Consider the following 27238-nt stretch of genomic DNA (forward strand, 5'->3'; position numbering starts at 1 on the left):
AAGGGACACGTACAGCACAAAAGCGTACAGGCCGACCTCGTCTGTTGACTGACAGAGACGGCCTACAGTTGATGAGGGTCGCAATGTGTAACAGGCAGACCATCACATAGGAATTCCAAAGTGCATCAGTATCCACTGCAAGTACTATGACAGTTAGGCGGGAGGTGAGAAAACTTGGATTTCATGGTCGAGTGGCTGCTCATAAGTCACAAATCACGCCGGTAAATGCCATACGACGCCTCCCTTGGTGTAAGGAGCATAAACATTGGATAATTGAACAGTGGAAAAACGTTGTGTGGAGTGACGAATCACGGTACACAATGTGGCGATCCGATGGCAGGGTGTGGGTATGGTGAATGCCCAGTGAACGTTTTCTGCCATCGTGTGTAGTGCCAACAGTAAAATTCTGAGGTGGTGGTGTTATGGTGTGGCTATGTTTTTCATGATGGAGGGGGCCTGCACCCATTGCTGTTTCGCATGGCACTGTAACAGCACAGGTCTACATTGATGTGTTAAGCACCTTCTTGCTTCCTACTGTTGAAGAGCAATTCGGGGATAGCGATTGCATCTTTCAACTCTATCGTATACCTGTTCATAATGCACGGCCTGGGGTGGAGTGGTTACACGACAATAACATCCCTGTAATGGACTGTGCTGCACAAAGTCCTGACCTGAATCCTATAGAACACCTTTGGGATGTTTTGGAACGCCGACTACGTGCCAGGCCACAGCGACCGACATCGATACCTCTCCTCTGTGCAGCACTCTGTGAAGAATGGGCTGTCATTCCCCAAGTAACCTTCCAGCACGTGAGTGAACGTATGCCTGCGAGAGTGGAAGTTGTCAGCAAGGGTAATGGTGGACCAACATCATACTGAATTTTAGCGTTACTGATGGAGGGCGCCACGAACTTGTAAGTTATTTTCGGTCAGGTGTCCGGATACTTTTGGTCACATAGTGTATGACCGGGCGATCATGATTGAAATGGTCTGATCATTGCGAAATATGTCGGTCACAGAAGTCAACAAGACATTCTCTTGAATGGAAATACAATTGCGCGCATCCGGTTTTCCTTCCAATTCCCATAGGAGCCCACATCCTTCGGCGGTATCCAAGCCCATGCCGTTACTGATTCCCTACCATTTCTTCGGTAACTTTAATTATATCTCGGATCATACCTAGCACCTTTTCACCGGTAAACAAGTACTCTTACTGTCGAGGCCGCACAGAAAACATTTTCGACTTTAAGAACCACCCGCCTGCCAAACTGGACAGTTCTACCAACTTTTGCAGAAGCAAAAGCAAAGCGGGCTTCGCTGTGGGAAATAGATAATGTCTCTTTCTGAGCGGCGTTTCTTGCCCGCAGTCCACCTTCTCTTAGACGACGAATGGCGGTTCTGCTGCTATAGGGAGGCTCAAAGGTTGCTGAATTTATCGTGCCTTGACGAAAGGATTATTTTCACTGAAACGGCATATCTGCCGAACCTGAGCTGCCGCTATTTTGTGGCGATCACCAGTATGAGGCTGTTTGTTCAGGTTACCATCTTCTTCCTTTCGTCTGATCCACCTCGCAACTGCCGACTTGTGAAAACCCATAGTCCTTACTACACTCCTGGAAATGGAAAAAAGAACACATTGACACCGATGTGTCCGACCCACCATACTTGCTCCGGACAGTGCAAGAGGGCTGTACAAGCAATGATCACACGCACGGCACAGCGGACACACCAGGAACCGCGGTGTTGGCCGTCGAATGGCGCTAGCTGCGCAGCATTTGTGCACCGCCGCCGTCAGTGTCAGCCAGTTTGCCGTGGCATACGGAGCTCCATCGCAGTCTTTAACACTGGTAGCATGCCGCGAAAGCGTGGACGTGAACCGTATGTACAGTTGACGGACTTTGAGCGAGGGCGTATAGTGGGCATGCGGGAGGCCGGGTGGACGTACCGCCGAATTGCTCAACACGTGGGGCGTGAGGTCTCCACAGTACATCGATGTTGTCGCCAGTGGTCGGCGGAAGGTGCACGTGCCCGTCGACCTGGGACCGGACCGCAGCGACGCACGGATGCACGCCAAGACCGTAGGATCCTACGCAGTGCCGTAGGGGACCGCACCGCCACTTCCCAGCAAATTAGGGACACTGTTGCTCCTGGGGTATCGGCGAGGACCATTCGCAACCGTCTCCATGAAGCTGGGCTACGGTCCCGCACACCGTTAGGCCGTCTTCCGCTCACGCCCCAACATCGTGCAGCCCGCCTCCAGTGGTGTCGCGACAGGCGTGAATGGAGGGACGAATGGAGACGTGTCGTCTTCAGCGATGAGAGTCGCTTCTGCCTCGGTGCCAATGATGGTCGTATGCGTGTTTGGCGCCGTGCAGGTGAGCGCCACAATCAGGACTGCATACGACCGAGGCACACAGGGCCAACACCCGGCATCATGGTGTGGGGAGCGATCTCCTACACTGGCCGTACACCACTGGTGATCGTCGAGGGGACACTGAATAGTGCACGGTACATCCAAACCGTCATCGAACCCATCGTTCTACCATTCCTAGACCGGCAAGGGAACTTGCTGTTCCAACAGGACAATGCACGTCCGCATGTATCCCGTGCCACCCAACGTGCTCTAGAAGGTGTAAGTCAACTACACTGGCCAGCAAGATCTCCGGATCTGTCCCCCATTGAGCATGTTTGGGACTGGATGAAGCGTCGTCTCACGCGGTCTGCACGTCCAGCACGAACGCTGGTCCAACTGAGGCGCCAGGTGGAAATGGCATGGCAAGCCGTTCCACAGGACTACATCCAGCATCTCTACGATCGTCTCCATGGGAGAATAGCAGCCTGCATTGCTGCGAAAGGTGGATATACACTGTACTAGTGCCGACATTGTGCATGCTCTGTTGCCTGTGTCTATGTGCCTGTGGTTCTGTCAGTGTGATCATGTGATGTATCTGACCCCAGGAATGTGTCAATAAAGTTTCCCCTTCCTGGGACAATGAATTCACGGTGTTCTTATTTCAATTTCCAGGAGTGTATAAAGCCATTTGAAAATCCTTGTTCATATAGTGCTGATAGAGCACTCTTGTCTGCTTCAGCCAAATGAGTCATTTAGCGTTGACTGAATCCTCCGTTGTGTATAACACATGCTGCGAATACACTGCTAGCCAGCGCTCAATCAGATTGCCCCACTCCGCAACTGCAAGCATAACACTGATTGGTGAAGCATGGGTGAAGCAATGGGTGACAGCAACGAGGAATCTCCAACCTGTTCCCCGTCTCATTACACAGAAGAGCAACTTATAATGTGTAATACTGCTTACAAGGGAATGGTCCTTGTTGTCATATATTAATCTGTTTCCGTCTTATTTTTAGGTTGCTGGTAGTTAACGTCACACAATACCCAGATACCAAAAATTAGCTCCGCACACAGACTACACTTTGTATGAAAGGAGCTTTATAAATTTTCCCGTCGTTTCTTTACCTGAAACAGTCCTTTATCATAATCAGGAGTCTCGTGAGGCGGGAGGTGGTACCACGTTTGACACTACTGCACAACGACAGAAAGAAGCAAAAAACACACAGTGGTCCTGATTCACTTTGGGAAGTTTCCGGTTCGTGCTGTCACCTGAAGCCTTGCATTTAGATTTAATTTGACTTCAACAGTAAGTGAGAAAAATCCGAACAGGTTTTAAAAAGACACGAAGGACCACTGCTCATACACCAGTTAGTTTAACTTTAATCGTAACAAATTAGTTCTCACTGACAACTGCAGGTTACAAACGTCAACAGCCACACACAATTTTCACCGCACGGGTAGGATATGGCAGAACTTAGGTCAGCTCGGATTAAGGTGTGCTCTCTGTAAAACATTATCATACAAAAACTTTTATAAAAAATATTGAATCTTCATCTACGGTATCTTGTAGAATGCGCATTGGTCGAGGAGCATGAGATGCACCTTACAAGAACATGGCACCACGTGAACCTGGTCTAACATCGATTCTGACAACTAAAGATTCTTCGTACTTTTTAAATATCTACATTGGAATCTGTCATCAGTTACCTTAGTATCTGTTTCCTATTACGTTCATGATCACCATCAACCTACTGGTGTGGCAGTGGGCCATCACATCACCTCGTCCACATCTTGTGGTCGTGCGGTAGCGTTCTCGCTTCCCACGCCCGGGTTCCCGGGTTCGATTCCCGGCGGGGTCAGGGATTTTCTCTGCCTCGTGATGACTGGGTGTTGTGTGATGTCCTTAGGTTAGTTAGGTTTAAGTAGTTCTAAGTTCTAGGGGACTGATGACCATAGCTGTTAAGTCCCATAGTGCTCAGAGCCATTTTTGAACATCACCTCCCTGTGCTGCTAACTTGGGGATGAAAATCCTTGACTGGGTTCGATCCCAGGTCGTTCGGAGACGGTTCCGCGGAAAAGTCTGTATGTGATTTACAGATAGTTTTCTACCTCGTCTAGGCGAATGGTGGAAAAAAAGATTATCAAATCTTTATTTTAACTCCAAATGTAGAGACATTTCAACACACATGCATAGACTATTCGAAATAACAGTAAGATAAATTTACCGTATACATCATAGGTATTTACACCATTAATACTTTTATTAAATACACTGAAGAGCCAGAGAAATTGGGACACCTGCCTAATATCGTGTAGGGCCCCAGTGAGCAGAAGTGCTGCAACACCACGTGGCATGGACTCGACTAATGTCTGAAGTAGTGTTGGAGGGAATTGACACCATGAATCCTGCAGGGCTGTCCATAGGAGTACGAGGGGCTCGCGATCTCTTCTGAATAGCACGTTGAAAGGCATCCCATATATACTTAATAACGTTCATGTCTGGGGAGTTCGGTGGTCAGCGGAAGTATTTAAACTCAGAAGAGTGTTCCTGGAGCCACTCTGTGGCAATTCTGGACGTGTATGGTGTCGCATTGTTCTGCTGGAATTACCCAAGTCCGTCTGAATGTACAATGGATATCTATGTATGCAGGTGATCAGACAGGATGCTTACTCACGTGTCACCTGTTGGATCGTACCTAGACGTATCAGGGGTTCCATATCACTCGAACTGTACATGCCCCACACCATTACAGAGCATCCACCGGCTTCAACAGTCCCCTGCTGACATGCACGGTCCATGGATTCATAAAGTTGTCTCCATACCCGTACGCGACCATCCCGTCGATACAATTTGAAACGAGACTCGTCCGACCAGGCAACATGTTTCCAGACATCAACAGCCCAGTGTCGGTGTTGACAGGCCGAGACGAGGTGTAAAGTTTTGTGTCGGGCAGTCATCAAGCGTACACGAGTCGGCCTTCGTGTTCGAAAGCCCATATCGATGTTGTTTCGTTGAATGGTTCCCATGCTGAGGCTCCGAAAGCCAAAATCGATGATTTTTTGTTGAATGGTTCGCACGCTGACACTTACTGATGGCCGAGCATCGAAATCTGCAGCAATTTGCGGAAGAGTTGCACTTCTGTCGCGTTGAACGATTCTCTTCAGTCGTCGTTGGTCCCGTTCGTGCAAGTGCTTTTTCCGGCCGCAGCGATGTTAGAGATTTGATGTTTTATTGGGTTCCTGATACTGACGGTAGACTCGTGAAATGGTCGTGTGCAAAATCCCACTTCATCGCTACCTCGGAGACGCTGTGTCCCATCGCTCGTGCGCCGGCTACAACATCATATTCAGTCTGACTTAAATCTTGATAACCTGCAATTGTAGCAGCAGTAACCGATCTAACAACTGCACCATAGTTTGTTATCGTATATAGACGTTGCCTACCGCAGCGCGGTATTGTGCCTGTTTACATATCTCTTCATTTGAATACGTATGCCTATAGTATCTTCACTTCGACAATCTATCGATTGTCACTATCACTCAGAGGACTTAAATAGTGTGTATCATAAAGAGAATTCTGATTTTTTCAAGGTATATTTTTCCGAAACTGACAGCGAAACTTTTTGCTTCTTACATATCAGCAAAATACACTCCTGGAAATTGAAATAAGAACACCGTGAATTCAATGTCCTAGGAAGGGGAAACTTTATTGACACATTCCTGGGGTCAGATACATCACATGATCACACTGACAGAACCACAGGCACATAGACACAGGCAACAGAGCATGCACAATGTCGGCACTAGTACAGTGTATATCCACCTTTCGCAGCAATGCAGGCTGCTATTCTCCCATGGAGACGATCGTAGAGATGCTGGATGTAGTCCTGTGGAACGGCTTGCCATGCCATTTCCACCTGGCGCCTCAGTTGGACCAGCGTTCGTGCTGGACGTGCAGACCGCGTGAGACGACGCTTCATCCAGTCCCAAACATGCTCAATGGGGGACAGATCCGGAGATCTTGCTGGCCAGGGTAGTTGACTTACACCTTCTAGAGCACGTTGGGTGGCACGGGATACATGCGGACGTGCATTGTCCTGTTGGAACAGCAAGTTCCCTTGCCGGTCTAGGAATGGTAGAACGATGGGTTCGATGACGGTTTGGATGTACCGTGCACTATTCAGTGTCCCCTCGACGATCACCAGTGGTGTACGGCCAGTGTAGGAGATCGCTCCCCACACCATGATGCCGGGTGTTGGCCCTGTGTGCCTCGGTCGTATGCAGTCCTGATTGTGGCGCTCACCTGCACGGCGCCAATCACGCATACGACCATCATTGGCACCAAGGCAGAAGCGACTCTCATCGCTGAAGACGACACGTCTCCATTCGTCCCTCCATTCACGCCTGTCGCGACACCACTGGAGGCGGGCTGCACGATGTTGGGGCGTGAGCGGAAGACGGCCTAACGGTGTGCGGGACCGTAGCCCAGCTTCATGGAGACGGTTGCGAATGGCCCTCGCCGATACCCCAGGAGCAACAGTGTCCCTAATTTGCTGGGAAGTGGCGGTGCGGTCCCCTACGGCACTGCGTAGGATCCTACGGTCTTGGCGTGCATCCGTGCGTCGCTGCGGTCCGGTCCCAGGTCGACGGGCACGTGCACCTTCCGCCGACCACTGGCGACAACATCGATGTACTGTGGAGACCTCACGCCCCACGTGCTGAGCAATTCGGCGGTACGTCCACCCAGCCTCCCGCATGCCCACTATACGCCCTCGCTCAAAGTCCGTCAACTGCACATACGGTTCACGTCCACGCTGTCGCGGTATGCTACCAGTGTTAAAGACTGCGATGGAGCTCCGTATGCCACGGCAAACTGGCTGACACTGACGGCGGCGGTGCACAAATGCTGCGCAGCTAGCGCCATTCGACGGCCAACACCGCGGTTCCTGGTGTGTCCGCTGTGCCGTGCGTGTGATCATTGCTTGTACAGCCCTCTCGCAGTGTCCGGAGCAAGTATGGTGGGTCTGACACACCGGTGTCAATCTGTTCTTTTTTCCATTTCCAGGAGTGTATTTCCGGTCTATGACGTTGAACTGTAATCACCAGCAACTCTGACATACAGATCACGGAAATTTTATGAGATTACATTTTCTTCTGTTCGAAGTCTTCTGCAATATCTCCTTCTGAACACGCTAAAAAAATCGTCTGCAGTACTCACTTCTGAAGACGCTGGCAGATACAGCGATACTATAACAAATAGCTGCAGGCTTATTGTTTTTTCTGTTTATACGTCACACAATCTTTCAGTTCTACTTTCAGGCACTTAAGTGTCTTATCTACAGATACAAATAATGAATTAATAAATAATAAAACAGCTACCCTGACGTTCAAAAAATATATAACTGACGTGACTTAAATGACGCATAATTTCCCTTTTAGAAGTTGCTGCTGGCCGCAGCTTTCGAGGTTATTGTATTCCACATTCAACAAAATAGAAAAAAAAAATGGCTCTGAGCACTATGGGACTCAACTTCTGAGGTCATTAGTCCCCTAGAACTTAGAACTAGTTAAACCTAACTAACCTAAGGACATCACAAACATCCATGCCCGAGGCAGGATTCGAACCTGCGACCGTAGCGGTCTTGCGGTTCCAGACTGCAGCGCCTTTAACCGCACGGCCACTTCGGCCGGCAACAAAATAGAACTTTCGTGCACCACACAGAAGGCTTTTAAGGCATAACGACTTGTTACTTATGCTACGAAGTTGAAGAGGTTATCCATAACGTGTAGTTCAGCAAGGAAAGGAGTATCGCAAAATATGTCAACTAATGAGCAGGCTCTCCAAAAATAACCAAACGTACAATTTCGGTCTCATTCGTTGCAGTAGGTTCATTGCATAATAATATAAGAGGGAGCAGATTCCATTACCATGGAAACCAGGCCTAATAAAGCAAACTTTCTGCAAAAGAAACGAAATTTCCAAACACGTCACTGAACAATGGAGGAAAGGCGATGCATTCTCTACTCTACTCAATCACAGCGCATGTCGCGTCGTCGAGTCGGTCCTTAAGGCCAGCGAGAGCTCTGCACCAGAGTAAACTGCGACATTAGACAACACGGTGAGCGGGCATAAACAAAATTTTCTTCTTACACAGCAACCTACTGCAGCTTAAATTCATGGAATAAAGTTCAGTTTGTCTCAGACGTTTTAAAAATGCTTCTTACGTTAGGTGTACCAGTAACATTATACTGTTAAATGATATCTCAGAGTGCCATAATACCTGAAAAAGTTTCTGTGATAACTTAACACATATTGTTTATAAATAAATAGTTCTCGTGTTATCACTGCAGTCGGGGTAAACACAATACCTGGTGACAGTAGAATGAACATCTCGTTGGTGTCTTGAAACCCGATGGGTATATGCGATATAGAACTTCTTGTTCTACGTATATCACAGAATTACTCTCCCGTTAATGCATGTCCCTTTCGAATATAGATAAATTTTCTATCACGAGACATAATACCGTGAAAACATGCCAGCATTGAAAATTTAGATGCATAAATGTTTTGTAGACTCGGCATTGATAGATACAGCAGAATAATTCCATACTTACGAACTTAAAAAAGCAGATGTCTTTGTTCCCACAATTATTCGGTTGAAGCTAGAATGTAAGATGACCCTGAATTTCGCTATGCTTACACGTCTCAGCCAGCTAATCTGCACCAAGGATATTAACACTTATTGAATTTTCACTAATAAGAAGAGATGCGAATTTTCCGTCAATGAACCCACCTTCATTCAGCATATGTAAAATTCACGACTAAGAATTCCAATACGCAAAAACATCGGGCAATTCTCAGCCCCTGTCGAGAAAAAAACATTCAAAGATTCATGGTGCAGTCTACCACACTCGAGGCACAGTGGAGGTTCAGCAGTAAGCGCTCTGCTCCTGCACGCGGAATCGAAGCTAAGAGTTCACATATATGCTAATTTTTTCAGTTTGTACTCATCTGAGCTGTTATATTATCTTTATTGTTGTATTTGATATTTATAAATGTGTGCGACACTTTGTTTCCTCAAACCTCTGTTTAATAAAATCGTTTATATAGAAATATGATCTGTCAGTCGAACACATTCATACAATGATTCATAGCATCTCGGCTCCATTCTCCCGATGGCAGTGATGATCTACGCAGAATATCTGCACGCAAACAGATTTTCCATTTATAGTGGGGTGTGAACTAAGGACACAACTTCATCCAGCGATTGAAAAATATATTTTGGTTAGTCGTCCCGCAGTTTTCATAGCAATTACGCCGATATGAATCGCCATATGAGCACACTGAGTACACAGTTCAAAATTTTACGTATAATATTCCCTTTAAAAAGTGATATGAGCAGGTAGAACGGACAGTTCAAATTTTTGGAATCTATCTTCCCTTAAAAAGTGATTATTGGGCACGTAACTTACGAGTTTCTGAATATCAAATATATGGAGCGTAAATTTTTTTATTCGCTTAAATAAAATTGCATTCCAAAAATAAACCTCCCAGGAAACTGCGTTGATTGTAGGACGTCATTTCACGCATCACTGCGCTATCAGTCCCCAAATATAGTCTGAACATATTATGTATTCTGGACAGCATCGATAATTTTGGAATCCGATTTTCTCCACATTGGTCCAAAATTGTATGAACTTGAGTTATGTCTAATATGGATCGAATGGGTGAGCAAACTTTCGTTCACTCTCCTGTAAGATGAGAGCTATATAACTTAGCATTACCGGTTTTTGAACTTCTCCAGGAACATGCTGTTTATGCAGAAGTGACAGACGCCGTCCGGAAACCATGCACTGTATTGAGATCTACATATTAACCGAAGATCTCCACAGTTTAAGGCTGTCCTTCTACGTCAGCGTTCGTAGCAGAATAAGAGTCAGTTTCTGAATCCAAGAGATCAACATGTGAATCATTTAAATATCTAATGGGTTTTTTATTTTTCTCCTTATTTTGACACAGTACGACGGCCACTACAAAGAAAAAGTTGAAAATTTGACTCTTATGCACGTAATTTTACTTCTTACATGTTACCTTACATCTTCGCCGTTCACATAGTCAAATTAATGCCTGCCTCTTGGGAAGGATGTCAGAGTTCGTAAAAGACAATTATTAAGAAGTCTGATTTCTCGAAATACTGTGTGTGTGTGTGTGGGGTGGGGGGTGGGGGGGGGGGGGGGTGTTTGTGTGTGTATGGTCTTGCGGGTTGGAAAATTGGATATTTTTGGTAAGCTCTATGGGACGATACTGCTGAGGTCATCGGTCCTTAGGCTTACACACTACTTAATCTAACTGACGCTAAGGACAACACACATCCATGCCCGAGGGAGGACTCGAACCTCCGACGGGGCGTGCCGCACGAATCGTGGCAAGGCGCCCTGGACCGAACGGCTACCCCACGCGGCTCTTGCGGGTTGGTTTTTGTTTGGTGTACCAAAGATTGTGAAGAACGCCGGGCTCCGCTGTCATTCTAAATTCTCGTAAAACGTGCTGTCCTCCTCCCACTACTGAATGGAGCGTAATCGGCTTACAAGGGAGGGACTGACATGTCGGTCTTCGACTTTGATGAAGTTTTGCAAAAATGTTCTATATTAAAAATAAAGAGACACGTGTTTCAGGTTTTTGTTAGACACTCCCGAGTTATTGAAAAACATCGAGGTCAAAGTTTAGGACGTAAAATCGTGTTTTCAAGCTGTACCTTGCGTACTCGCTGGTTCGTGTTCGAGTCTGGTAGTGTTCGCGTCTTGGTCGTGTTTCTTTTTTTTACTCGATATTTTTTTCGGGCAGTCCATTTAGCAACCTGAATCATGTATGTTTTCCACGACCAATGCGGCAGGATTTTGTTCGTGTGCTGTTTATGCTCCGAGAACTATTTATGTTTTGCCTGTTTATATGATAAGTTTCACCACATTCACTGTGAAAACGCTCGCGAACATACGATCAGCTGGGATTACGCAACAATTTACCTATAGTATATTTTTGTTCTTTATACACAATGAAAATAATTTTAAATATATATACTTATTTCATTATTAATCACGTCTCCCGATGTTTTACTTCTATAAAAGGCAAAGAAAAGTACTCCCGTTATCAGAGTATTATCAGATATACCGGACAAAAAGTCGAATGAAAGAGGGCAATATCCACGAATCGAACACGCATCCGCAGTCTGGTAGACTAACACCTTGACCGCTTTTGTGTGTATGTGTGTGTTATGGTTCTATGCAGTTGGTCGGGGCGGACGTCAGAAGAACCTGCACTAGTAGAACGCTGAATATTTCAGTTAGCCCTCTGATCGAATACCCTGAGCTACCGTGCCGGTATCACTAGATCGCGGGCCTATCGTTCCTATACGCGAAGAATTACGTGTATAGACGGTGCAGGATGAAAACAAAGCTTTCCATCATCAACTAGTGTCACATCTTAACTTTTATTACCGTCTTCATTCACAGAAACTACGACAGAAGGGATGGATAATAAAAAAAAGTGTCATTCATGAACAGCTTAGTGTATAACACCGCGGTGAAACGTGCAAAGCAGTTTGAAAATCCGTTTGCGATGTCCGATGCAGAAAAAAATGTGTGAGTTGTTTTTCTGGCTGTGATCTTCGTAAATGGCAGTTTTCTTAGTTTTCGCTTCGTGTAAGATTTACTAGTCACGCATGTGACTGTATGTTTGTAGCATTTTGTCTGCTAGCTTTTTATGGTATGTACCAGACAGCAAAGCTCCGCAATTGAGCACAACGAATAGGAGAGGGGTCTCGCGCCTTCCGTCATCGACTGCACATAATCTGCATCAAAACATCCGCTTCCCCAACTCATGACGTAAATAACACCTTCCAACTGGTGTTATGCTACACAGCAGTCTTGTCACCACAACCAAGACTTCAGGGTGTGTGAGAGTGGGAGGGGGGGGGGGGGCGGAGAAGGCTCAAATATCGCATGCTGGCCTCTTGTCATTCCAACGCGAAGGTAACAATTTTTGCAACAGACCATGGAAACAGGTTAGGACATTCAGATATCTGAAATGTGTTTTTCTGTAGAATAAGCATACAAATGGTTTGAAAATTCGCTAGGAAATCTCACAATTCCACTGCTGAATAGACTGTGTCTAAATGGAATGTGATGCGTACACAATCGGAGTCCCGACTTAAGCCAAACTGTGCTAAATGACAAGGGAATAGCATGTGGTTCTTGGCCCCTCCCCTCCCTACTAAATCTAGATTGTCGTGACTCTGATCTGTAACATAGCCCGAGGTATAAGTGATGTTAGAAGGTGATATTATAAGCAAATAAAATCGATTATTGCAGAACAGACTCCTATTACATTCATATGAAAGTCCGAGAATCTTTTACAAATACACAGGTGAAAAACAAAAATTGCACATGGTCAGAGTGACATGTTTGTGATAAATCCAATGCGCCATTGCGTTGAAAGTTGAATTGGCTTCTCCCGAGCGAATCAGCAGATATGGGCACTCTGGACTCGCAAAACATCATGGTAGCATAGACATAGCGACATCTGTTGGATTCCTTGATAGATGAGCATCCCCATTTCCATACACTCCTGTCTAATGGAATATTTTTATTTTTAATGGGAAGTTATGTAATTTTTGCTGCATATCTGGCGGCATTTTAGGCATTATTTTAATATCACGTTCCAACTGGGTAGAGGGGAGGGGAGGGGCAGAGGGAGCTGGTACAAAATATAACTGGGTTAGTTAGACTTTGTAATTTCTTGGCAGATTAAGACTGTGTGCCAGATCGAGCCTCGCACACAGGACCTTTGCCTTCCGTGGGCAAGTACTCCACCAACTGAGCTACCCAAGCACGAATCAGAACCCGTCCTCACAGCCTTATTTCAGCCAATACCTCATCCAATCTTCACAGAAGCTCTCCTGTTAAGAAGAACTTGTCCGTGAAAGGCAAAGGTTCTGAGTTCATGTCTCTGCCCGGCACACAGTTCTATTCTGCCAGGAAGTTATATATCAGTGCACACTCCGCTGCAGAGTGGAAATTTCACTCTGGAAACATCCTCCAGGCTGTGGCTAAGCCATGTCTCCGCAATATCCTTTCTTCCAGGAGTGCTAGTCTTGCAAGGCTCGCAGGAGATCTCCTGTGAAGTGTGAAAGGTAGGAGATGAGGTACGGTGAAAGTAAAGAAGTGAGGACGGGTGTCTGAGTCACGTTTGGATAGCCAGTCGGAAGAGCACAAGCCCAAGAAAGGCAAAGATCCCGAGTTCGCGTCTCTGTGCAGCAGGCAATTATTTTATCTGTGACTTACTAAATGGATAAAAATAGGTCTTGTAAACAGGAAAGGAAATTTATCTTACAGGTAGAAAGCGTAATCATCCAAAAAGAGTGATCTGAACTGTATTAAGAAAAGTTATAAAAAGTCCAGAATTATTTGCATTATGTCTGAGATTAGCACCTCTGATAACAAAATTAAAACAATTTGGAATATTGTTAAAAGTGAAACAGAGCAAGAGAGAGCACACGAAGACTGTATTTCTAACAAACTCAATGAAAAGTTTGTTAACTAAAAGTCGGAAGTAGAAAACATTTTTAACAATCATTTTTAAGTGTTATAGAGAAAATAGTATCTAGCTGTTCAGTAAACTGAAGAGGCAGTACCTACATAATTTGATAAAATTGGATTTCAACATACCTCTCCTATTGAAACTAGGAAAAAAATAAATTCAGTCAAACATAAAAGCTCACACGGAATTGACGGCATTCCCAATACAGTACTAAAAGCTTGTTGCCAACACATAAAAGTATTCTCAGCCGCATATGTAGTAGCTCACTGAAACAGGGCGATTTTCCAAATAGACTGAAATATGTTAGTGTTAAATTATTGCATAAAAAGCGGGATAGGTCTGGTGCTAACAACTGCCACCCAATATCACTTCGGCCAGCTTTACCCAACATTCCTGAAAAAGTAAAGTAATCTATAGTGGCTTCACAGATTTGTAAAAATAAAGTGCTAACAAAATGTCAGTTTGGTTTCCAGAAAGGCTTTTGAACAGAAAATGCTACATGCTTTCACTGCTAAAATATTAAATTCTCTGAATAACCAAATATCACCCATTAGAATTTTTGTGATCTCTCAAAGGCTGTGATCATCAAATTCTTCTAGACAAGCTTAAGCATTGTGGTATTAGTGGGACAGTGCACAAATGGTTTAAATCATATTTAACTGGAAGGATGCAGAAGGTTGAAATTAACACTACAGATAGTCTCCAATCTTCAGCAGAGTCCTCTGTCTAGGGAGTTATCAAGAATGGTGTCCCACAGGGTTCAGTCTTGCGTCCCTTACCATTCATGGTATGCAGGGTGATTACAAATAAAGTTAAAATTTCAAACCGCTGTAGAAATAACACCACTGGTCACAATAACGGTAAATTGCAACGGAGTATTATCGGAGAAGGGGGGAAACGTATGGCAGAAGAAAAATAAATAGTTAAATAGACACCCTAGCTGCAAGCAGGCGTTGATACACTTCATTGGGGACATGTTGAAAATGTGTGCCCCGACCGGGACTCGAACCCGGGATCTCCTGCTTACATGGCAGACGCTCTATCCATCTGAGCCACCGCGGGCACAGAGGATAGTGCGTCTGCAGGGACTTACCCTTGCACGCTCCCCGTGAGATCCACATTCCCAACATGTCCACAACACTACATTCGTAGTGCGCCTAATAGATGTTTGCCCATCATACTCATTACTCGTGGCAGATTAATCTACCAAGTCCCGTACGAGTTCGGGCATAGCGTGTGCGTTCGCACAAGAAGGTCAAAGGCCGGGAACACATATTTTTAACTATATATGACGGTAGTATCTGTTCCCGAAAGAACAGTTACCGTCGATGACCATGTGTTCCCGGCCTTTGACCTTCTTGTGCGAACGCACACGCTATGCCCGAACTCGTACGGGACTTGGTAGATTAATCTGCCACGAGTAATGAGTATGATGGGCAAACATCTATTAGGCGCACTACGAATGTAGTGTTGTGGACATGTTGGGAATGTGGATCTCACGGGGAGCGTGCAAGGGTAAGTCCCTGCAGACGCACTATCCTCTGTGCCCGCGGTGGCTCAGATGGATAGAGCGTCTGCCATGTAAGCAGGAGATCCCGGGTTCGAGTCCCGGTCGGGGCACACATTTTCAACATGTCCCCAATGAAGTGTATCAACGCCTGCTTGCAGCTAGGGTGTCTATTTAATTATCATTTCATTTCGAGCAAAGCTGCATGGTCATCGACGGTAACTGTTCTTTCGGGAACAGATACTACCGTCATATATAGTTAAAAATATGTGTTCCCGGCCTTTGACCTTCTTGTGCGAACGCACACGCTATGCCCGAACTCGTACGGGACTTGGTAGATTAATCTGCCACGAGTAATGAGTATGATGGGCAAACATCTATTAGGCGCACTACGAATGTAGTGTTGTGGACATGTTGGGAATGTGGATCTCACGGGGAGCGTGCAAGGGTAAGTCCCTGCAGACGCACTATCCTCTATGCCCGCGGTGGCTCAGATGGATAGAGCGTCTGCCATGTAAGCAGGAGATCCCGGGTTCGAGTCCCGGTCGGGGCACACATTTTCAACATGTCCCCAATGAAGTGTATCAACGCCTGCTTGCAGCTAGGGTGTCTATTTAATTATCATTTCATTTCGAGCAAAGCTGCATGGTCATCGACGGTAACTGTTCTTTCGGGAACAGATACTACCGTCATATATAGTTAAAAATAAATAGTTACAAAATGTCGCAATAGATGGTGATGTAAGCATCACAATTTAATAGTGGTCGACTACAATGACAAATGAATCATACAACAATGCCTAAGGTGCACGTTTTACGTTAAACAAACTGTACTACTCAGTGTGCATGGGTGTACAGGTGTGATATTGCTAGTTACGTAAGTCCATCCAACACAGCAAGGTCATATCTCATCGAACGGGAAAAATCGGTTTTTAATTGTCCTGAAGCCAGAAACCGCATAAAAAGCAAAAAAAGCATCAATCAAAATCAAATCGGATTATTAATTTCCGTATGACTGGAGCAAAACATGTTCAATATGCTGTCCATCGTTTTCTGCAACAAGTTGATATGGAGAAACAGCATGTTCCACAACTGATGGCAATGTTTCCGGTGTCACGTTCAGAATGTGTTGCGCAGTGCGTGCCCTAAATGCAGCTAAGTTTACAATCGGAACACTGACCACAACATCTTTCAGATAGCCCCACAGCCAGAAGTCACACGGATAAAGATCAGGTGACCAAGGCGGCCAGGCTGTACGGAAATGGCGGCTGATAATTCTAGTATTTCCGAAATGGCGCTTCAGCAGCTGCTGAACTGGATTTGCAATGTGCAGAGGCGCGCCACCTTACATAAAAATGATCCCGTCCACACATCTACGCTGTTGGAGAGCTGAAATGATGTGGTTGCGCAAAACACACTCAAAGCGCTTACCAGCGACGGTACAGGTAACAGGACCAGAAGCACCTGTCTCTTCGAAAAAATATGGCCCTATGATAAATGATGCCTAAACCCGCTCCACGCAGTGACCTTTTCAGGATGAAGTGGTACTGGTTGATATGCGTGTGGATTTTCCTTTGCCCATATTCGACAATTCTGAGTATTGGCATATCCTGTCAGATGGAAGTGGGCTTCGTCTGTGTACAAAATCTTCCATGGCCAGTAATTGTACACTTTCGTGCGAGCAAGAAATTATAAAGCAAAGGTCTCTCTTGCTGACAGGTCAACAGGAAGCAACTTGAGCACATGGGTTATTTTGAACGGATAGCAAAGGAGGATGTTTCGTAGGATATTACGCACCGTGCTCACGGATATATCCAATGTTCGGGCAATTCTCCGTGCACTACATGTTTGCACACCACCACTTGTCTCCTCCTGCATTGCTGTGGTCACTGCCTCCACTGACGTCGAATATATTAGTTTCCTCTCTCTACCAGGTTTGCACTAAAAAACTACATGTCTTTCCGAATTCCCGAATCATTCTCTCCAGACCCATGGCATCATCGGACCAACACCTTCTTTCAAACCCTTCAGTGTCCAGAATTTCTACAGATAGACGTGTGCACAGTTATCATTTTCGTAATACAGCTTTACAAGCAGAGGACGATTCTGCATTGAGACAGTCATGGCGAAAGTCGCAGACGCGAAAGGAGCAAAAGCCGTGTACCCGGCGTGATTGTACCAACTTCAATGGGTCGTGTGCATGACAGGTGTTTTTATTTACGTATTCTGACACATACAGCGCGATCTATTGATCAATTTTCACACTATTTTTTTCTCTTCTGAAATATGTTTTCCCCCTTCTCCGATAATATTCCGTTGCAATTTGACGCCAATCTGACCAGCGGTGTTATTTCTGCAGAGTTTTGAAAGTTTAACTTTAATTATAATCACACTGTATATTAATGACTTGCCACTCTATATGCATGAAGATGCTAAGCTAGATCTTCTTGCTGGTGTTAGAAGTTAGCAATCACACCCAAAAAAAAACAAGAATAGTAGCTGAGGAAACTGTAAATAATGTCTGACAGAAAATTATTAAGTGGTTCTCTTGGACTCTTACTAAATTTTATGGGAAAAACAGTACATGGAGATGTGTACAGTAAATGGCATAACACTGTTGATAAATACAGATTTCGAACAGAAGTCTGTTGCTTAGGCAGAATCTCCAAAATTTCTGGGTGTGTACACTGATGAGAAATTGAACTGGAATAAACACACTGATGATCTGCTGAAATGTTTAACTTTAGCTACTTATGCTATTGTGGTTATTACAGATTTTGGTGATAAACATATTAAATTAGCCTACTATGCCTATTTTCATTCAATGCTTTCATATGGCATCATATTTTGGAGTAATTCATTACTAAGAGAAAAAGTATTCATTACACAAAAGCGTGTAATCAGAATTATAACTGGAGCCCACCCAAGATCACCTTGCTGACACTTATTTATGGAACAAGGGATATTCACAATACTTTCACAAGACACATAATCACTTACGAAATTTGTTATTAATAACCCACACCAAATCTAAAATAATGACAAGGTGCATAGCTACAACACTAGAAGAACAGATGATGGTCACTATTCTGAGTTAAGTCTGACTTTGGCACAGAAAGGGATCAATTCTGCCACAATAGTCTTTGGTCATTTACCAAATGGCATTAAAAGTCTGACAGAAAGCCAACCAGCATTTAAGAACAAATTAACAGAATTTCTCAATGGCAGTTTCTTCTACTGAATAGATGGATGTTTGGATATGAAATAGTAACTGTAAAAATAAAAATTGTATCACGGAAAAAACCTTCATGTTAAATTGGCACATTCTTCATGATTACAAAATGTTGTATTTATGATCTATGGAACAAGTATTAATTTAATGTAATTCAGTAGAGTCTGGTTGAACAGAAATCACTAGCACATACAATGATCAAGACACTAAAGAGGTAGGAAGAAATGTTGTATATTTGCTTTGATATCTACAATGTAGTAGAGCTACGATTATAGTGCATTTATTTCTGGGAAATTGTATTGCTTTTAGTACCTGTTAAAACACGTGAACACATTTTTCTAACTCATGTTGTATGTTTGGCATTTGAAGGGAACATAGCACTATTTTTTGTACTACCCTCTTTGCCACAGTACTGTAGTTCAGTGTATTAGCAGAAGTGGACTCCACTGAAAGTTCTTACAGGTTAATACCTAAATTCATATGTAACTGTAGTGCTCTAAGATGTGTTTTCTTCTTTTCATAAACATTCTGCACATGCTCTGCCTTTGTAGTTTCAAAGTGTCTGTGACTGTTGTATTTACTTACTTAGCATACTCACGTAACAAGTCAGAAAAACCTTCTCATCTGTTCGAAAGTCACATATAATATGTCCTTCAGCTCAAACGATATTCATACACATTCTTTTGTCAATAGTAAGTACATCAGAAATCTTCCCCCACTATAATACTCAGCCTAATGTAGCAGACTGACATAATATAGCCTTACAGCATTAGGTGCAGTAATTGATCCTGGTATATAGCCGGTGTACATGTATATCGTGATATGTAGTATACACATAAATGAGAACTGTATCTGTCATAAAATGCAGTTAGTAGCATTACAAATCCCACTGTATTGCTACGCCTATTCACTGCAGCTGCATTACAGATCTGTTGCGGAACGATTTTCAGTAATATTAAACACAAAGGAACTATACATACTATGTAATGATTAATGTACTGGTTATGTTGTACAATACATATTTTAGTTGCTTCATCTTCCTGCGTAGTAATTCGGGAGGACGACGGTTCAATCCCGAGTCCGGCCATCCTGATTTAGGCTTTCCGTGATTTCCCTAAATCGCTCCAGGCAAATGCCGGGATGGTTCCTTTGAAAGGGCACGGCCGACTTCCTTCCTTAATTCGATGAGACCGACGACCTCGCTGTCTGGTCTCCTCCCCCCAAACAACTCAACCTAACCCTGCATAGTAGTAGTAGTAGCACGTCACAAAAGTCACAATCCATACTTAAGCTAAGATAAACAATGTCGGCCAGTAAAGGACAGTTGCATATCCTTTTTGCGTTGAGATGAAGTAGCATTATTCAAATACAGAACCACCTTCTCCACTACCTGTTCTATACCGTCCTCCACTGCTACTAACAGGTAACACTTATAACATGTCACCATCTTACGCGTTCATTACAACACTCTCCATCAACTCAAAAAAACTACCCAGCACTCCTGTTCCTTCATCTCACATGAGCACTGTATCTTTACACTGAAATACTTTTACTCTATATACAGAAAAATCTACCTTTTTGTAAGATATGAACAGTGAGTGGTTAGCTTCTTGTAAATATTAGTCCACTTAAATAGAGTGCTACTTTTTTAACAGGAACTAAAGGAGAAAAGTCACAACGATTAAGTTAACATATCATCCTTATGTATGGTATATTGATTTATTTAAACTTAAATAAGTGAAGATGGAACACAAAGAAAGAAAAAAAATCGAGTTTGAGATGAGAATACTCAAGGATGCAGAAATGGTTAGTCTTTAAACCTTAACTGAAATAACCAAAGCACCTTAATACTAATTTCATCAGTTTCTGATCTGGACCCACGACTGACACAATAAAAAGAAGTGGAAATAAATTTCCAGTATAATAAAGGCATGATTTGTAGTTATTATTGTGTGTATGAGAGAGAGATTATTTACGCCAAGCAGACTTTTGTAAGCATCTCTGGGCCTAAATTGTATCCTGGAATTATTCCGAATCATATGGTATTGAATTTATATAAGTCTTCCCCCTATTTATCATACATGGGTGTTAATAGTGGTAGTAGTAGTAGTAGTAGTAGCGGTAATATAGTTAACATTGTTTTCAGTTCAGCTTCAAATGCAAGTACAAATGCAAACAACAAATAGATAGATAAAATGTAACAAACATGTCAAAAATAAATGTTGATCTTACATCTAATTTCATTTTTTAAAACCTACGTGTGTAGCCAAAAATCTGATCAATCTTCGTCCCCCATCCAGTTGGTAGCAAAGTGATATAATTTACTACGTTGTAAATTTTCATTCAATTTCTGTGATTAACCAAATTTTTCAGCTACACTCATGACACATATACTTCCTCTACCTCAAATTTATTCTGCAGTTGATTTGTTTTTTGCACTCACCCTTTTGATGACTTTCCAGCATCGGGCTTGTAGCGAGGGATTACTGGTTTTATAGGTGAAGCGTCGTCCCTGCAACATATAGAAAACTTGACCACTTGTGACAAACGACATGTGGGAAAACAATGTCAAAATCTAATGACGAAATGCAGTCATTAAGTCTGTACAGTCACTGAAGAACTGATGAAGAAGTAGTGAAGAGATGGTAAGAATACATCGAGAAATTATACTGTGGAACACCGTTATTGGAGGATGTAATGGAGAAGAATAGGAGCAGACGTAGCTGAGAAAGCAAACGACATTCTTCAAGAAGAATTTGAGAAAACTCTTAAAGATCTACAGGAGAACAAATCATTGGGCTTTGATGATATTCCTACAGAACTAATTATGAATGTTGTTGACAACATGAAAACGATGCAGCTGAAATTGATTAGGTCCATCATAACCCAGAAGAGAGCCAACCGACTTCCAGAAATGCATCACAGTTCCTATAATGAAGAAGGTGGCAGCTACAAAATATGAGGAGCACCAACCTTAAGCCTAACATTAAAAATCTCGTCCCAAACAGACCTCAGAAGGTCTGGCGATACCAAATGACTGCCATGTCAACTTCAGCTGATAAGTGTCACTGGATGAGAATATGGAGGGGCATGTGGTCAGGACACCACTCTACCACCTGTTGTCAGTTTTCGTGACTGGAGCCTCTACGTCTCAACCAAATAGCTCCCTAATTGGCCTCAAAAGGGCTACGTGCATCACACTTGCCAACAACGCTAGGGAGACACAGACGGTAACCATCCAAGCGTTAGCCAAGCCTGACAGTGCTTAACTTCGGTGATCTGACGGACACAGCTTTTACCATTGCAATAAGGCCATTGGCAAGCCTTATACTGTATGAATTAAAATTCTCATAAAGATCATTCTGAGGAGAGTTGAAGAGAAGATGAAGGATATGCTGAGTGAAGATCAGTTTGGATTCAAAAATGGATTAGGAACAAGAGAGACGCTTCTGGCATCTACATCTACATACATGCTCCGCAATTCACCATACGGTGCGTGGCGGAGGGTACCTCGTACCACAACTAACATCTTCTCTCCCTGTTCCACTCCCAAACAGAACGAGGGCAAAATGACTGCCTATATGCCTCTGTACGAGTCCTAATCTCTCTTATCTTATGTTTGTGGTCTTTCCGCGAAATATAAGTTGGCGGCAGTAAAATTGTACTGCAGTCAGCCTCACGTGCGATTCATGAAAAGAACGCCTCCTTTCCTCTAGAGGCTCCCACGCGAGTTCCTGAAGCATTTCCATAACACTCGCGTGATGATCAAACCTGCCAGTAACAAATCTAGCAGCCCGCTACTATGTTCTCCCTCAATCCGACCTGATAGGGATCCTAAACGCTCGAGCAGTACTCAAGAATAGGTCGTATTAGTGTTTTATAAGCGGTCTCCTTTACAGATGAACTACATCTTCCCAAAATTCTACCAATGAACCGAAGACGACTATCCGCCTTCCCCACTACTGCGCCGGCCGCGGTGGTCTAGCGGTTCTAGGCGCGCGGTCTGGAACCGCGCGACTGCTACGGTCGCAGGTTCGAATCCTGCCTCGGGCATGGATGTGTGTGATGTCCTTAGGTTAGTTAGGTTTAAGTAGTTCTAAGTTCTAGGGGACTGATGACCACAGATGTTAAGTCCCATAGTGCTCAGAACCATTTGAACCATTTGAACCCACTACTGCCATTACATGCTTGTCCCACTTCATATCGCTCTGCAATGTTACGTCCAAATATTTAATCGACGTGACTGTGTCAAGCGCTACACTACAAATGGAGAGTATTCAAACATTACGGGATTCTTTTTCCTATTCATCTGCATTAATTTACATTTATCTATATTTAGAGTTAGCTGCCATTCTTTACACCAATCATAAATCCTGTCGAAGTCATCTTGTGTCCTCCTACAGTCACTCAACGACGACACCTTCCCGTACACCACAGCATCATCAGCAAACAGCCGCACACTGTCATCCACCCTACCCAAAAGATCATTTATGTAGATAGAAAACAACAGCGGACCTACCACACTTGCCTGGGGCACTCCAGATGATACCCTCACCTCCGATGAACACTCACCATCGAGGACAACTTACTGTGTTCAATTAATTAAGAAATCTTCGAGCCACTCACATACTTTGGAACCAATCCCATATGCTCGTACCTTAGTTAGGAGTCTGCAGTGGGGCACCGAGTCAAACGCTTTCCGTAAGCCGTCTGATACCCTTCATCCATGGTTCGCAAGATATGTGAAAAAAGGGCGAGTTGCGTTTTGCAGGAGCGATGCTTTCTAAAGCCGTGCTGATGCATGGACAGCAACTTCTCTGTCTCAAATTAATTCATTATATTCGAACTGAGAATATGTTCGAGAATCCTGCAACAACCCGATGTTAAGGATATTGGTCTGTAATTTTGAGGATCGGTCCTTCTACCCTTCTTATATACAGGCGACACATGCGCTTTTTTCCAGTCGCTCGGGACTTTACGTTGGGCAAGAGATTCGCGATAAATGCAAGCTAAGTAAGGAGCCAATGAAGTAGAGTACTCTCTGTAGAACCGAATTGGAATCCCATCAGGACCTGGTGATTTATTTATTTTCAATCCATTCAGCTGCTTCACAACCCCAAGGATCTCTATCACTATGTCCTCCATACGGTAATCTGTGCGAGACTCAAATGGCGGTATGTTTGTACGATCCTCCTGTGTGAAAGATTTCTCAAATGCTAAATTTAAAATTTCAGCTTTCGTTTTGCTGTCTTCCGTTTCCAGGCCAGACTGAGCAGTGAGTGACTGGTTGGAAGCCTTCGACCCGCTTACCGATTTTACGTAAGACCAGGATTTCCTTGGGTTTTCAGCATGATCTTTTGCTAAGGTATGACGGTGGTAGTGGTTGTATGATTCGCGAATCGCTCTTTTTACAGCAGCACGAATTTCTACTAACTTTTGCCTGTCCTCATTCTCCCGATCTTTCTTGTACCGCGAGTGCAACTGTCTTGGCTTCCTGAGCATTCTCCGAATTGCGCTGTTAAACCACGGTGGGTCTTTTCCGTCCGTAACACACTTTTTCGGCACATACTTCTCCAATGCGTTATTTCCAATGTGTTTAAAATTTGCCCATAATTCTTCCACGTCCATCGTACCAGAGGTAAATGAAGTCAATTCATTTACTAAGTGGGATGCTAACAACTGCTTATCTGCTCTCTCTAGTAAGAATACTCTCCTAGCCTTCTTGACCGACTTTTTAACTTTCGTATCCATAGTCGTAATGACAACATCATGATCACTAATCCCTGTATCAACACTGACACCGTCGATGAGGTCTGGTCTGTTCGTGGCTACCAGATCTAAAATATTTCCATTACGCGTTGGCTGTCGATTTAGCTGCTCAAGACAGTTTTGGATAATGTGTTCAAAAGTAATTCACACGACGGCTTGTCTGTACCACCTGTAATGAATCCATAGACATCCCAGTCTATACTAGGTAGGTTGAAGTCGCCTCCGACTAATATAGCATGATCCGGGTAGTTCTTCGATACAGAGTGTATACTCCCTTTGAATGATTCTAGAACTGTCACGGTGGTACCTGGTGGCCGGTAATAACACCCAACAATTAACGTTATTTCTCCTAGCCCTGTTAAACGTGTCCAGATAACTTCACAATCACACTCTACTTCCACCTCAGTAGACACAATATTTTTGTCAACTGCAATGAAGACACCACCTCCTACGGTGTCTAATCTGTCTTTCCGATACACGTTCCAACCCTCACTAAAAATTTCAGAACTTCCTATCTCAGGGTTCAGCCAGGTCTCATTCCCGAGAATAATTTGCACGCCACACGCTTCCTGGAGGGCAGTAAATTCAGGAACTTTATTCCGAACACTCTGAAAATTTACTGCTAATATAGCTGAAGTGTCTTTACACTGAGCGCGTCCTGATTTCCCTGCCTGCACGTCGACTGGTGAGTGTTCATCTGGACACCCCGCACTACTGCCTAGCCTAAAAAAAACCCCATGTGTACGCCACAAGTACTCTGCTACCCGAGTAGCCGCTTCCTAGTCAATGAGGCTTGTTACCAAAAAGCAAATACAGGAAAATAAACAAACTTCTATTGCCTTTGTAGACCTGAAAAAGGCGTCTGATAATGTTAACCACGAAGAGGTGTTCAGAGTGCTGCAGAAAGCAGGTCTAAATGCAAACAAATGACAGTGATACTCAGCTTCTATTAGGACAAAGCGGCTGTGATTAGGAATTTTCATTAGAAACAAGAAGCAAACATTACAAAACGCGTGAAATAGGGATGTATTATCTCCCCTCATATGTTCAAAGCTTACAATCAGAAAGCTATAGATCAAATTCGTGAAACTATTGAGATGGAGTGCTGTAGAACCGTTGTTCTTGAAGGTATCAAAGGTCCCTCAATCTGCCAACAGTTAGTATGATGATTTTCAAGAAAGATGATCCACACATAACCTGCGGCGAACATACTATGGGCCTTGTGAAAGACACATTATGGGAAGCAAAATCTAGCGAAGAGACGTTAATTCTCTTACACTTCCAAAGCTCTATGAAGGTTCTGGTTTGCAGCCTGCTAAGGAAAGGGATTTGTCGGTTCTCATACAGTACTTGAGGACTATGTACATCGCACATAGTACGAGTCTTTGTAGGAACTTCATGTGCACACAGAAGATCAACCAGCAGGGGAAAATGTTCATATCGACACCGATGACGGTTCTGATGATTATGATGATGATTAGTTACAAGGAGTGTCTAACTTTCAATACTAACTCGTATTTTGTAAGTAATTACGTAATAAATACTCCTATGTGCGTATTAAGTATTGTTGTATTGTTTCGTTTGCCTAAGATTTCCACAAAAAGACAAGTTTAAAGGTTTTTTCATATTATCTCAACTATTCTGTTAAAATATGTATTTTTTTATGTTCACTGGAGAGCTGTTATAGAACACATGGTACAAAACGAATTTTAGCTTGTTTCATTCGGCAGAAATGAAGCTAAATAGTTTTTTTTAAGTTACTGAAAGCTGTGGTTTTTGGACTTGTCTGGGTCGCGAAATCAACTGTTAGATTTTAAAATGAGGATAAATTTTTCTGGTGTTTAGGTCATGTATATAAAATTCTTTCGCCCAAGTCCTTCTCTGTTTCTCTAGGTATTTTACATCCAATCCTGCTGTTCCTCTTGTTTTTTAGAGTATTTTATGGCTTTGTTTATCTCCTGTTCACTGAAGCGGTATGATAGGGTGGTGATGTTCTGTAGGTTGTCGATTTAGTTTAATCCTTAGTCTGCCTGTATTTCGGTATTGCGGTGAAAGATGATTTTTTTTCTGCACAGGTTTTAATGTGTAATACCATGTATAGGGGTCTTATCCGTGATTTCAGAGTGCGGTTATAGTTTGATGTCCATCGTTTCTTTATTCGAATGAATAAAATTCAGGTGGGAGGTCAGTTCTTTCCATTTCTGTTTTCAGCCTTTGTTTAGTTTTGCTAATAACCGTTTGATAATTTCTCTCTTACCAGTCTCTTGGTCTTCTATGTAAAGAGTTTGGATAGGTTCGTCCCAGTCTAACACGTAATATTTTATTACTTCTCTTTGGATATTACTGTGCAGGCGGTCACGTGTTTCGAGGAATTTGGGAGTGTTTTACTAGTAATTTTTAGTTAGTAAGTTTTCTCTCTTTCATGCTTCAAGTTGGCGTCTGTTCGCGGAACGGCTCCCGTGACTTGCACACTGCAACCAGCCTAGGGCGGAGAGTAGGCACTCTTTTCAACCAGTGCCCACAGCGATAAACTGAAAGTATTGGTAGCTGATCACGTGAAGTTATGGAGGATATGGGCACAGTGTCGGACGAGTCTCAGCCTCTGGCATGACAACAGACAACCTTTCCTCACGCTCCTAATACTCTGGACTTCAGTCCACAGTAACTTAGCCATGATGGCTTCTGCAAGCAGCTGGTGCCATTTTCACCTTCCGTAGACTCGTCCCTTGTACTCCGAGTACCAAAATATACCAGGCTGTCTAATTATTTAATTCATATGTTAT

At 43.6% G+C, this 27238-nt stretch overlaps 3 non-coding genes across 3 annotated transcripts; 2 read left to right on the forward strand and 1 right to left on the reverse strand.

The window, feature by feature from the left end:
* Positions 1–14936: 14936 nt before the first annotated feature.
* Positions 14937–15011, reverse strand: Trnat-ugu (transfer RNA threonine (anticodon UGU)). The gene has a single exon. It is a non-coding gene; the product is annotated as a tRNA-Thr (tRNA).
* A 482-nt stretch (positions 15012–15493) lies between these two features.
* Trnat-ugu (transfer RNA threonine (anticodon UGU)) lies at positions 15494–15568 on the forward strand. The gene has a single exon. It is a non-coding gene; the product is annotated as a tRNA-Thr (tRNA).
* A 365-nt stretch (positions 15569–15933) lies between these two features.
* On the forward strand, positions 15934–16008 carry Trnat-ugu (transfer RNA threonine (anticodon UGU)). The gene has a single exon. It is a non-coding gene; the product is annotated as a tRNA-Thr (tRNA).
* Positions 16009–27238: the final 11230 nt, after the last annotated feature.

The sequence above is a fragment of the Schistocerca nitens genome, chromosome 3 (assembly GCF_023898315.1).
Source record: "Schistocerca nitens isolate TAMUIC-IGC-003100 chromosome 3, iqSchNite1.1, whole genome shotgun sequence".
NCBI classification, from domain to species: domain Eukaryota; kingdom Metazoa; phylum Arthropoda; class Insecta; order Orthoptera; family Acrididae; genus Schistocerca; species Schistocerca nitens.